Genomic DNA, 12242 nt, shown 5'->3' with positions numbered 1-12242 from the left:
CGACTTCAGTTAGTTAGAGTTTTAATAAATTTCTGTATCATGAAGGAATCAGCAGATTAAAAAAGTTTAAACCTCGTGTTATTAATTCCAATGTAAATCAATTATTTAAATTTCAGATCAATACAGCCGGGTTACAGCACAAATCGCTATTTGGCGTACTTACCACTCAGAGCCTTGATACACCACGCAATCTAATCAAAGAGGTTTGGAGTGGGTTTCTGAGTTATTGCTTGCTGGATTGCGTATTGGCCAATTCCATAGTTCACTGGTATGCTGATGAACTGTAATATATTTACCAGCTCGCAGTTTACTGTAAACTATCTACCTGACTCTGTGTCTCTCTCACGACCAACGAAAATACGGATTTTAACATGTGCGGGTTTTTTTTTTTTTTTTTTTTTTTTTTTTTTTTTCTGTTGTTGTTTTGGAGTATCTTCGTTTGAAGCGTTTTTTAACTTGAGAGTACTTTTGGGCCTTTTTTAGGCATTTCAGAGCGTTTTAAGCCATGTTCTGGTAGACACACCGAAAAATAAGGTTGCTTTTGAAATAACACTTCTTAATTCCTATGAACTCATTTGTACTAGGCAGACATATCCTAGGCACCTAAATCTGTTAGACATATCTATCTTGACAGCCCACAAGGTTATGAATGTCACTTTTATGGATTTTTCCTTACTGGCATTTCTAAACTTTTTAAGGCATTTTACGCATGTTGAGTTCTGTAGAATTATAGTATTATATGTTTATATAGGATATTATGTAGGATTATATGTTTCTCTCTCTCGAGAAAGTCTTGTTTCCCCCTACCTTAGCTTTTAACGGCGTTTTACAGACCAAATTGAAGAAAATCTTGCGTCAATCAGATCCACCTTCAGAATCTCAATTTTAATTATTAAATCCTTGTAAATAAAAAATTTGCATTCAGTTGACGCAATAAATTATTGGGTTGGCAAGAAAGTAATTTCGGCCTGCACAAACAGATAGCGTTATGTTCGTTTTGTTATTTTTCTATGAATCTTGTAACTTTTTTTCTTTTGTGATTAGGCAGCTGACACTTTTAGGTTGCTATAAAAATTAATTTCTGTATTTTTTTTATAAAACTGTTCGTTTATGGTCAATTTTAACATGGGGTGCAAAAATAAACATTTCTTCATAATTTACTTTTTCATTTTCATAAATGCAAGAAAGCAACTTATGAAGAGATATGTGAAGTTTATTGTGTTGATTTCTTAACAGAACAAGTGTATCAGAATTGGTTTAAAAAATTCCTTTCTAAAGATTTTTTTACTCGAAGCCGATTTTCTGAAGTTGACGACAAAATTAAAGCTATAATTGAGACGAATCTTCATATAACTGTGCGAGAGGTTGCAAAAAATGTAAATGTATCATACACAACAACCGAAAATCACATAAAGATGTCTTGGACTAGTTAAGAAGCTCAATATTTGAGTCCCGCATTAATTAAAAGAAATTCACTTAACAGTATAAAGGTATTTTCTCTCTCCTTTCTGCAAACACAATAGGCGCGTATTCGTGAGGTCCGGGTTCGAGTTCCGCGTGAATATTGCTCATTTTTCATGCATCGTGCTTCAAAAAATACCTAATGACTCTACGGGGGCGCTCGAACTAAAAACGGTGTCTATGATGATTCTTCACCACCAGGATTTGGCGATTGATTTCCCTAATCCCTAGTCATCCTTTAAAATGCAATATAATGTACCAGAAGTAGGCGCACTCCGACCCAATGCAACATAAGGTATTTTTTCCATCCTTTCTGCATGCCTTTGTGGTGTAACGGTAGCACACTCGACGCATATTCGAGAGGTCTAGGTTCGAGTTTCGGGGTGGGCATTGCTCATTTTTCATGTCTCCTGCTTTAAAAAATCCTAATGGGCCTACAACATAACGAATCAATATTTGCGATACGCACTCATACGCAACGCAATCGACCATTTTTTAAACGAATTATCATAGTGATAAAAAATGTAACGTCTACGATAATATTAACCGAAAAATGATCATGGTCCAAGCATGATGAATCAGCACAATTCATATCGAAAGCTAAATTGCCTCAGAAAAAAAACATGCTCTCAATTTGTTAGGACTACAGAGATGCTGTGTATTTTGGCTGCTTTTAAGTAACCAAATGATCAACACAGATGTTTACTGCCAACAACGTACGAAATTAGAGCAAGCAGTATAAGATGAAAAGGCCAGAATTGGCTAATCGGAAAGGAAACGTCTTCCAACACAACGATGCGAGGCCTCACATATATTTAACAAAACGTACGAAATTACTGGAGCTTGATTGGGAAGTGATGTCGCATACTACATATAGCCTCGATCTTGCACCATTGGATTATCATTTATTTTGAAGTTTAGGAAACTTCTTAAATGGTAAAAAATTCAGTAATAATGATGACCTCAAATTGCACTTGAGTTGAGTTTTTTGTTGATAAAGACCCGGAGCTCCACGAGAACGGAGTCAGGACGTTACCAGAAAGATCGGAAAATGTTACCGAACATAATGGACGATATTTGGCTGATTAAAGCTCATTTTCGCGCAGATAAAAATTGAGTTTTATCTTAAACTAAAAACTCAACAGTGTTTCCGTGCTAACCCAATAGACTGCTTAATTAGACGACGTTTTAAGAAGGCCAAAAGGACAATTTCAGGTACTGCATCTACTAAATTTAATACTGTTTTGACTAAAAAATTTTGTTTCCAAACTATGCGGAAAATATCCCTTCTTTTGACTAGAAATCAGATTTGTCTGAAATTGGAGAACAGTTATCGATAAAGGACGCAGCTTTCCATGTATACTCCAAATAACTGCAGTAGATATTGAGAGACGCTTCTCACGAAATAAGCGGGGACGGATCCGAGGGTCTCGCCCCCCTCTTCCCCTACCATCAATCTCTCGAGAGGATTTTCGGCTCTCAGCATATTTAGTTTACAATCCTCCATGCCTTCTCCGATATTCGAGCTCGATCCCTTCGGTACCGAATCAGCGTCGCTAACCACTATGCTGGTTGGTCGGCACATCAGTGCATAAATGCAAACCAGTTTCCTTCATAAAATTCTCCTAAGGCAGGTGTCTTAAAGTGCTGCATTGAGCATGCTAAGATGACAGTTTTTATCTCCATTAATACGGGCATCAGACAATTGTTTCTGCTCATGAAAAAAGCTTAATGCATGTAATGTTTTATTAGTACAAGTATTTAAATATATCATAAAATTAATTCTTTTCATTAGCCGATTTCGAACATTCCAAAGCTACGATATAAATTGATTTCTGTTTCTGCCGTAATTTAATTCAGATAATCAAATATTTTCAGGTAATCCATTTATTTTCTACGGTTCATTTAACTGTAAAAATGTATTCCTTCCATTTTAATTTATGTTATTTAATTATTTACTTTTCATTACCTTTCACACCAATAATCAAATAAATTATTTATTTTTCATTACCTTTCACACCAATAATCAAATAAATTATTTATTTTTCATTACCTTTCACACCAATAATCAAATAAATTATTTATTTTTCATTACCTTTCACACCAATAATCAAATAAATTATTTAATCATATATTTTTCATAACAATAATAACATAATGTAGTACTTAATCTTTCATTCAGACTATAACGGTTACTATGCCAATCTAAAGCATTAGTATTAACTAAGATTTTATTACATTAGATTAGATTATATATGAACTACAACAAAACACACTATAGCAGAGGCGGGAAACCTTTTTACCATTAGAGGTCACATTTAAATTAGACCGTAATAAAGGAGGCCGCATAAGTTAATATACCTACAAATGCGGATTTTTGTGAAATTATTATAGGTTTTGTCTTGGAGTTTTATCAATTTATTGCATTATATAGAAATAATACAAAAAACAGTAATTCGTTTATTTAGTATCTAACATAAAATGTTACAATGTAAAGTATTTTTGTATTCGCGCAAGTGTAAGAATTTGTTATAACATTAGTCTTTAATTATTTTTTAATAAACAACTACATGTATTTAAATAAAGCTTCAAAAAATAAAGTAGAAGTACTTTTAAATAAATTTATTACATTATAAATAAATAGAGTAAAAATAATTTATAAAAAACTTACATTGTATAATTTCAAAATCGCATCAAAAAATATAATTTATTGAGATATTACATTTGATTCTTGCTTGAAAGTTATTGAATCTTTGGATCAAGCTTCGTAACGCGCAGCCTCAATTTATCCTCTAAATGAGCATCACTAATTTACGTTCTTAACTAATTTTAATTTTCGTCATGAGAGAAAATGTTGACTCGCAGTAGTAAGTATACTTTCAAAGCAGGAAAGTTAACGGCGTGCATGCTGTCGTAGGCACGGATATTCAACAACATTTTTCCAGTCTTCTATGGAATCCTTTTTAACACCAAAAAGGGATTTGAGGGTTCTATTTTTCCCCAACTAAAATGATTCTATTTTTAGTTCCGTAGAAATGTCGGTTATATCTAGTATTTAATGCGGTTAAAATACCAGTTTCATAGCAGAACTGTGCTCATCAAAATCTGAAAATATTTCAGCATATTCTTCGATTAAAAACTAAACCTACACATTCATTGACTATTTTATTTTCCCTTTTCTGCTTATTCAATATTTTTGCTAGCTCCAGGAAGTGTTCTACAAATATATCCGAGCGAGAGTGCGATGTTTCGAAAAATGTCAATCTTTTTCGATAGGCTGGGATCTTTTGATGCATTTCGTTTGTACGCTTCGTTTTACCTTGAAGCAAATATTAATTTTTTGTTTTGTTTTGTCATGATATGAGACAAAAATGCAATGTTTCTGAAAAATGCTGCATCTGATAGATCACATATTTTCCCCGTTCTTGATAAAAGTTTAAAATTTTTGATCGTAAAGTTAAAAATTTATCAAATCCTATTGCCAAAATTCACGATTTACGCGAATATAGTTGACAGTCACAATAGTTCTATCCAAAGTGTCTTGTGGGATGGTGGATTTTGCGCAAAGATTTTGTTGACACAAAATGCAGTGAATGATGCAAAATGCTTCAGATTTAAATTTTTCTTTTTTAATAAAACAAAGAATCCTTTTTTAACCTCTCATGGAAGGTACACCTTCGAAGAAGAGCAGACACTGACTAAATTACTGGCATTTAATTGTAACTGAAGACATACTTCTCTGAATTTTCGGAAAATGTCAACTCCGTGAGTTCGTCCAGTTAGTGTACTCAACGCACGAAGTTCTTCGTAGAACTAAAAATCTTTAGTTACAACACAAAGGAAATATAAAACTTGCGCCGAGGCAGTTTTATTAGTGCTTTTATGTAAAAAAATTGAAATATCTGCCTAAAGCGAGGAATGTAAGTATTTGTGAAGAATACATTTTAAGAGGAACTGCATGGCTTTCATGTTAAATGGGGCAAAAGCATTAAACTCCCAATGCAGCCAATCCCGTTCGCCAGGAATTTGAAGCCAGTTCTTATTATCATCATAACTGTACACCGCGAAGATGACATTCGTCCTAGTTCATGCCGTACGGAATTGAACGTCATTTCTGCGGAAATCAGTTACATTGGCATACAAGGCCTGTTGTTCAGTACATATTATTTTCTTTTGTTACAAGATATTTTGAAAAGCACAGTATTACATATGAACACTCTTATAACATAAATCAATACTATATATTAGTGAAATTATATTGTATGTATACACATATATGAATTTGGCAATGCATTAAATGAATGCTACATTTGGTATATAAATAAGTTAAATGTGATACATTTAAGTGATGACAATCAATGTGGAGTATTTTTTACAGTACTTATACAATTGCCATACAATACTGTTTCAGATTTTAACAGTCTCCCAAAAGGGTTTGTTGAGGTTCTTTACATTGTCGTTGAGCTCGCAGTCTACAATGTGCCATTACATCACTCCTACTAAACCTTTTTAGTCCAAAGGGATTTGAATCCCGAAGGACTATTAGTTTCGTTTTGGCATTTAGCGTCGGACTCATAAATGTCGGTTCACTTTTCAAACTGTTGCCATAAAATGTTAGAGTCCTGCATTATATTTGAAGAAATTAAATAATGAAAATCTGCGTAAATGTATGTATATTTCTCACATTGTCATAAAATAACGGTACATAGATCATCGAATTTTGAATAACGTAATCCTCCAACGAATATGAGCATGTGGAAGACCAAATTTGAAATTTGAAATTTGTTTTATGATCGATTTCCTATTTTTTAAAACTTTGACGAATTTTTGATTAACAAACTCAAGGATTTCAAAGCGAGCAATGGCAACGTTGTGCAGAAAAAACATTTTTATCTCCAGCGCGTGAGTCTCTGTATCGGAAATTCTAAAGATATGCTCGTTTTAAAACTATTTTGCGATATTGCTGTTGCACTGGATCTTATGGTTTAAGTGCGAGGAACATGATATTTAATAAAGAAAGGTAACACACAACACACAAAATGTTAAAAAACGTCCCTTTGGACGTAATTTAAAATCTAAAACATTTCAGTTTTTTTTTTTTTTTTTTTTTTTTTTTAGCTTTAATATTAAACATCATTTTCTTCGAAGTTATGCCATTTACAATTTAACACAAAGTTACAAAAAATTTAAAAGCAACATTGTTTAAAATTCCCAATGCAGCATTAAGTGTTGGCATACACTTTTCTGTATTTTTAACTTTTTTTCTCTGTTCATCATATCAATGCTTCGTTTTTCTTACCAAGTTGGCTTTATAAAACTTTTTTTCTTTTTATTATTAACATTTTGTGTGTTTAATTATTTATTAAATATCACGTTCATTTCTCTTAGGCCGCATAAAATTCGATTCAACAGAAAAATCTAAAAACGTTTAAAAACAGCATATTTTTAGAATTAAAACTCGACCGATAGACGGTCTCGTGTGCCAGAGATAAAAGTGTTTAATTTCGTATTTCGTACAATGTTGGCACTGCTGGTTTTGTAATCATTAAGTTTGTTAATTAAAAATTCGTTAAAGTTTTACAAAATATGAAATAGATAATAAAACAAATCGGAAATTCAAAATTCGAGCTTCAAAGTTTCACGGCTTTGGGTACTGTCGTTTTTTCACAAATCGAGAAACAGACATATGCAGATTCTTCATTATTTAATTTCTTTGAATATAATGCACATTGATAATATCTGGTGGCAACAACTTAAAGTGATACGCCGTTTATAGTGATTTAACTAAAGGAAAATGCCGTTTCGAAACTAATATCCCTTTCGGGATTAATGTCCCTTTTGCGCTAAAAATAAAATTATATAACTAAAAATAAAATATAAAACAAAGGAATTTATATAACAAAATGAACTAAACTTTTACTTTATTGCCCAATTTTCCTTTTATTTCGTTCCGTTAATATTGTACAATACAAGATGAAATTTTGATGTTAATTTAAATCCAAATCATTATCCTAATGACTTTTCCAACCTTATTTTCATAATAATTATTAAGACAAATTTATATTTCTGTTTTATTAATATTATACTAGTCATAATGACTTTTAAAATGGCATGCTAAGAAGAATATACAAAATGGCAAAAGAATAGCTATCTAATTTTCTTCACAATTTGTTTTAAACACCAATTCTTAAGCTGTTATATACATATCCTAAAATGGAAATAAAAAGTACTGTAAGAAAAAAAAAACGAGAATAACGTAGAAAATAACTACACTAATGAAGTTATGTTGCGAAAAATAAAGTTATAACATAATCATAGCATTACGAGATTCACAAAAAATAACTTTAAAACATTTAATTTCTTTTCGCATACATAACATGGAGCCCAGCTCTTTTTGCCTGACTTTTTCCGTCAACTGTTACATGTTGGCTTTTCCATAGTAAAAACTGGTTGCAAGTCAAACCTCGAAGTAACAAAATTTTTTCGCAAAATATTAACAAAAAATGCAGAAACTCGACTAATGAATATATTTTTAATCCCTTTTACCTTAACAGCAAAATGATTCTTTTGAATTTTTAAAAATTTGAAAATTTTGCACTGGATGCATTTTTGGATATTGAAAAATGAAAATTACGTACATCCAGTGATTAAAAATATTGAGTGGTTTTCGAAAACTCGTGAAATGTAGATAAATTACGTTAGAGATATGAATAATCTTCATTTGAAAGGACTTTTTCTCGCTGCATCTGATGATACAAATAGTGGCGTTTTGAAATTATTAGTTCGTTCCTAAAGCGAAGGAACATGACAAAAATGTACAAAAAATCGTTTCATTCCTGAAAAAAATAACTGAATCAATTTTTGAAATTTTTATTACTAGGTACATATTTTTTAGCTTTCGGACAGCATGTGTACCAAATCACCATATACAAGGGCATGTGTACCCAAATGTACCAAATGTGAACCAAAAGTTCTACTCCAATCTTTCTCTGTACTATGCGATTCTTACACACACGCGCACACAGAAATATACTCTTTGTTTATTTCTTACAAAAGATTTAATTTAATTAAATTTTTTGAAGTTTAGAAAAAATTGACCTTTTCATGATTCCTTTAACACTGTTCGGTAGGTACACAAAGTGACAAAAAGGCCAATAATTTTTACATTGAGAAATTTTAGTCCTTTATCTATCACTCTGACATAAAACGAAATACCGCAGCGTTTCAGAGACTGCCACTTTGAATGAGATAAAAAAGCTACTGCTTGTAAATCCACTTTATCGAGATTTATAGCATCTCTATATCTGAACTGCCTACTCTTAGAGTGCTTTTATAATATACAGTTGTCAGAGTAATCTTCAAGTTTTGGCCAAGATAAATACTAAAATCTTTTTATGATTAATGAAAACAATACAGAAGTTAATTTAAGAAAAGTTTTTAAAATTTCACCTTAACAGTACATTTATTTCTTGAAGAATTCAAAGAATTCTTAATCATGAAAGACTTCTTATTTTTACAAAGAAAATATTAAACCTCTTACATTAAGTGAATTGACCGCCAATAACCGTATGAAAAACTTGACGTAACTTTCATTAAGTTCATTAAGCTGTATATCATGAAAACTGCAGATTTTTGATAAAATGTCCCTATACACCACAAATGTAGTACAACACGGGGCTTACAAAAGTAAGTTAGCTAAAACGTTAAACATTACATTCATAAATAAGGCGCGAACAAACTGCAGTCTGAACTTCACGAAAACAGATAAGTTCATTGGCCAAGTGACGCCGAACATTTTCCAGTCTTTCTGCAAGCATAATCTAGAGCCATCAAAGGTAGCAAAAGTCGAATGTTTCACATTTTGAGGTATTTTTTTTTTAATATTCACATAAATGATTTGATCTTAGATTGAAACCAAAAGGTAACTTGCAAATTTACTGCGATCGGCTAAAATCTGAGATACTTTAAAATTAATAGACAGGAAATACTCAGAATACAGTCCATGGTAAATACAAGGAATGAACTTTTTGATGCCCTCAGCATCACAACATGAAATATATTCCACATTCCACTTAGCTAAAAGCTTCTTACGATGAAAGGACTTTCAATAGCTGTTTAGAATGCTAATATTGATATCAATTCAATAGCTCTTTAGAATGCTAAGGGTAAATTTAAGGCCTCTTTATCTAAGAAATCAGCTCTTTCATTTCCGTAGAATCCATAATGAGTACGCTCATAAACAAAATGGATATCAATTTCCTTATTTCTAAGCGAACTGACAGTAAATAGAATTTCGATTACTAATTTGTCGCTGCTGGTGATATGCTGTTTAAAAGGTGCAGAGAAGAAAGAGAATCAGGGCAAATAAGGTATTTTGAGAATAATGTCGCACTGATCTCCCCCTTGATCCATTTAACCCCAAGATAAATACACAGAAGTTCTGCTTGAAAACTGCACATTCATTCCATATACGGTGCTTTAAATAGCAAATCTCAGATTGGTCTTCAAAAAGAAAAAGTCTGATGCGGACGCCACATGACTTCCTTGTACGGAATATTAAATTATACCCATTTTTTGCTGTATTTCATTTAAATTTATTTCCTCGAATTTCATTAGAGATAGATTTCTCATTCAATTAATTAAGTTATCACTTCGCGGTAAGGCAAAAATACATAAAGTCTCAAAATATCTTCATTAAAATTGAAAAATATAGAAAAATAAAACATCAAGAACAGTTCAGTTAAAACAATTAAAAAAACAATCTGTATAATTAAAGTTAGAGTTTCTACGCAAAAACAGGCAATTCGGCCAGCAAGAAACAAGGCATAGTTTTCGGTGAACAAAACTGAAAGTTTACTTTTCGTCCCACTCGGTAGAAAAAAAAAAAAAAAAAAAAAAAAAAAAAAAATGGAGGTGCAGAATCTGATTCAGTTGACTATTCTACTAAGTTTCAGATGTAAACAAATATGGCCGTTATGGTAAACAAAAATTTAGGCTTAGCTGCACCTAAACAACTTTTAAATTGTTAAATATTCTACAACTATTGTATGCAGATTAACTAACGGCATAAAAATCTTAACCGGAAGATAAGAATAACACAATTCAATCAATTTTAAAGCAAAAAATGCACAATTTACCAACATATAAGAATAAGGAAAACGGAGCTCACAGAGCCGAGTAGCTGAGTCTGTATATTTATATACGTTTGGTTCAGGCGATTGCAACCAAAAAGGGAGGTGCACGACTACATGTTATAGCACTCTTACATACAAATTTTCACCTTCGGTGGCTACTCGTTTTTGAATTATGCGAGATACATACATACGAACGTACAGATGCGAAAAAACTCTCTTCTGAATCCATTTTAAACCAGTTTAATAATTCGTTTGGGGAAAAGGTGTCTTTTATTCTGTCCTTACATGCACATGTCAAGCAAAAACATCTTTAAATTGCATTCGATAGCGGTCAAACTAGATATTTTCGTTGAATATGATACCCGTAAATTCTCTTGATTACAATATTTCCTTTACTTCGTACAAGGAAGTAAAAATGCAAGGCCAACCTTGTTGTTCATTTTGCTGCCATCTGTAAAGAAAACCAAATGAAAAATGTTTCTATGACAAGTTCTGAAGAAACGTAATCTTTTTCACTATAGTCACGTTACTTTGGAATAAGCAATTCAAAGCCATTTTCCTAACCCAGGGCTTCTTAAACTTTTTTCAGTCGCGACCACAGGACCCCATAATATTTACGAAAATTTTGTGGGAGCCCATAAGCATTGCGCAAATCCGACTCACGCATAAGTGAAACTGTCAATTTGTTCACTTGTTACTGTAATATACTATTGCAGTTTTATGTCATTAACTTTAATTCTTAATTTTAAGACGTAGAACAATGTGAAAGTTTTAAATAAGTAACAGACGAAATGACAGCGTCACGTACAAAGTAAAATGAACTTTATATTATAAAAAGTGGTGTGGTGTGGTGTGGTGTGGTGTGGTGTATTTAATTACGGCAAAGCACACTAGGGCTATCTGCCTAAGGGGAGGAATGCCTTCGTGGAGGACTTTCTAAGGGAAACTGGCTCGTATACACGTTACACATGGGGAAAACCACGAAAACACCCATGCAGCCAGCCCGTTCGCGGGATTCGAACCTCGGTCTGAACTACCAGTGTTCAGCGACTTTACCGCTCAGCCGCTGATGGGCTATATTGTAAAAAGAATGAAGTGGATAAGGGTAGCTCTCCTTGAAACACCTATTTTAGGCTGTAATTAAACATTCAAATGGTGTTTTCTTATAATAATGAGCTCTGGGCTGTAATTAGATTTCTGTTACTAGCCTACTCACTTTCTAAATAAATAAAGGACTTCTAGTGAAAAGAATTATATACGCATATGTATTTAATAGCGATTTCCATTACTTTAAGCCGAGCTTGAGGATCGGATTTAAGAATAAATTCTGATTCTAAATTCTCTCTGAACTGTATTCTCATAAAGATTTTAAGGAAGTTTAAGCGGATTTAGAGCTAATAAAACCAATCATAAAATCATCTAGTCATTGGATTCTAAATGAACAACAAGAATTTGCTGCATTCTTCATAGTTGCAGCAGTTAATATCCTTACAGACCTTCAGTGATTTATAGTAAACAAGTCTAAATTTAATCAATAGTTTACGCATTTATTAAATAATTGATACATTCAATGTAGAATAACATTAATGTAGAATAACTGCATTCTCTGTGAATCCAGTTATAACACAACTGCACTTTTTGAAGAGA

General features: G+C 32.3%; 1 long non-coding RNA gene across 1 annotated transcript in view; it reads right to left on the bottom strand.

Moving 5' to 3' along the window:
* The window catches only part of LOC146999128 (uncharacterized), an 83697-nt gene that overhangs the window by 54747 nt on the left and 16708 nt on the right, over window positions 1–12242 (bottom strand). The window lies entirely within an intron of this gene.

Source organism: Stegodyphus dumicola, chromosome 1, assembly GCF_044657685.1.
Source record: "Stegodyphus dumicola isolate Sdum_Otavi_A_Nest chromosome 1, ASM4465768v1".
Classification (NCBI taxonomy): Eukaryota; Metazoa; Arthropoda; class Arachnida; order Araneae; family Eresidae; genus Stegodyphus; species Stegodyphus dumicola.
This window is presented reverse-complemented; position numbering and strand designations above follow the sequence as displayed.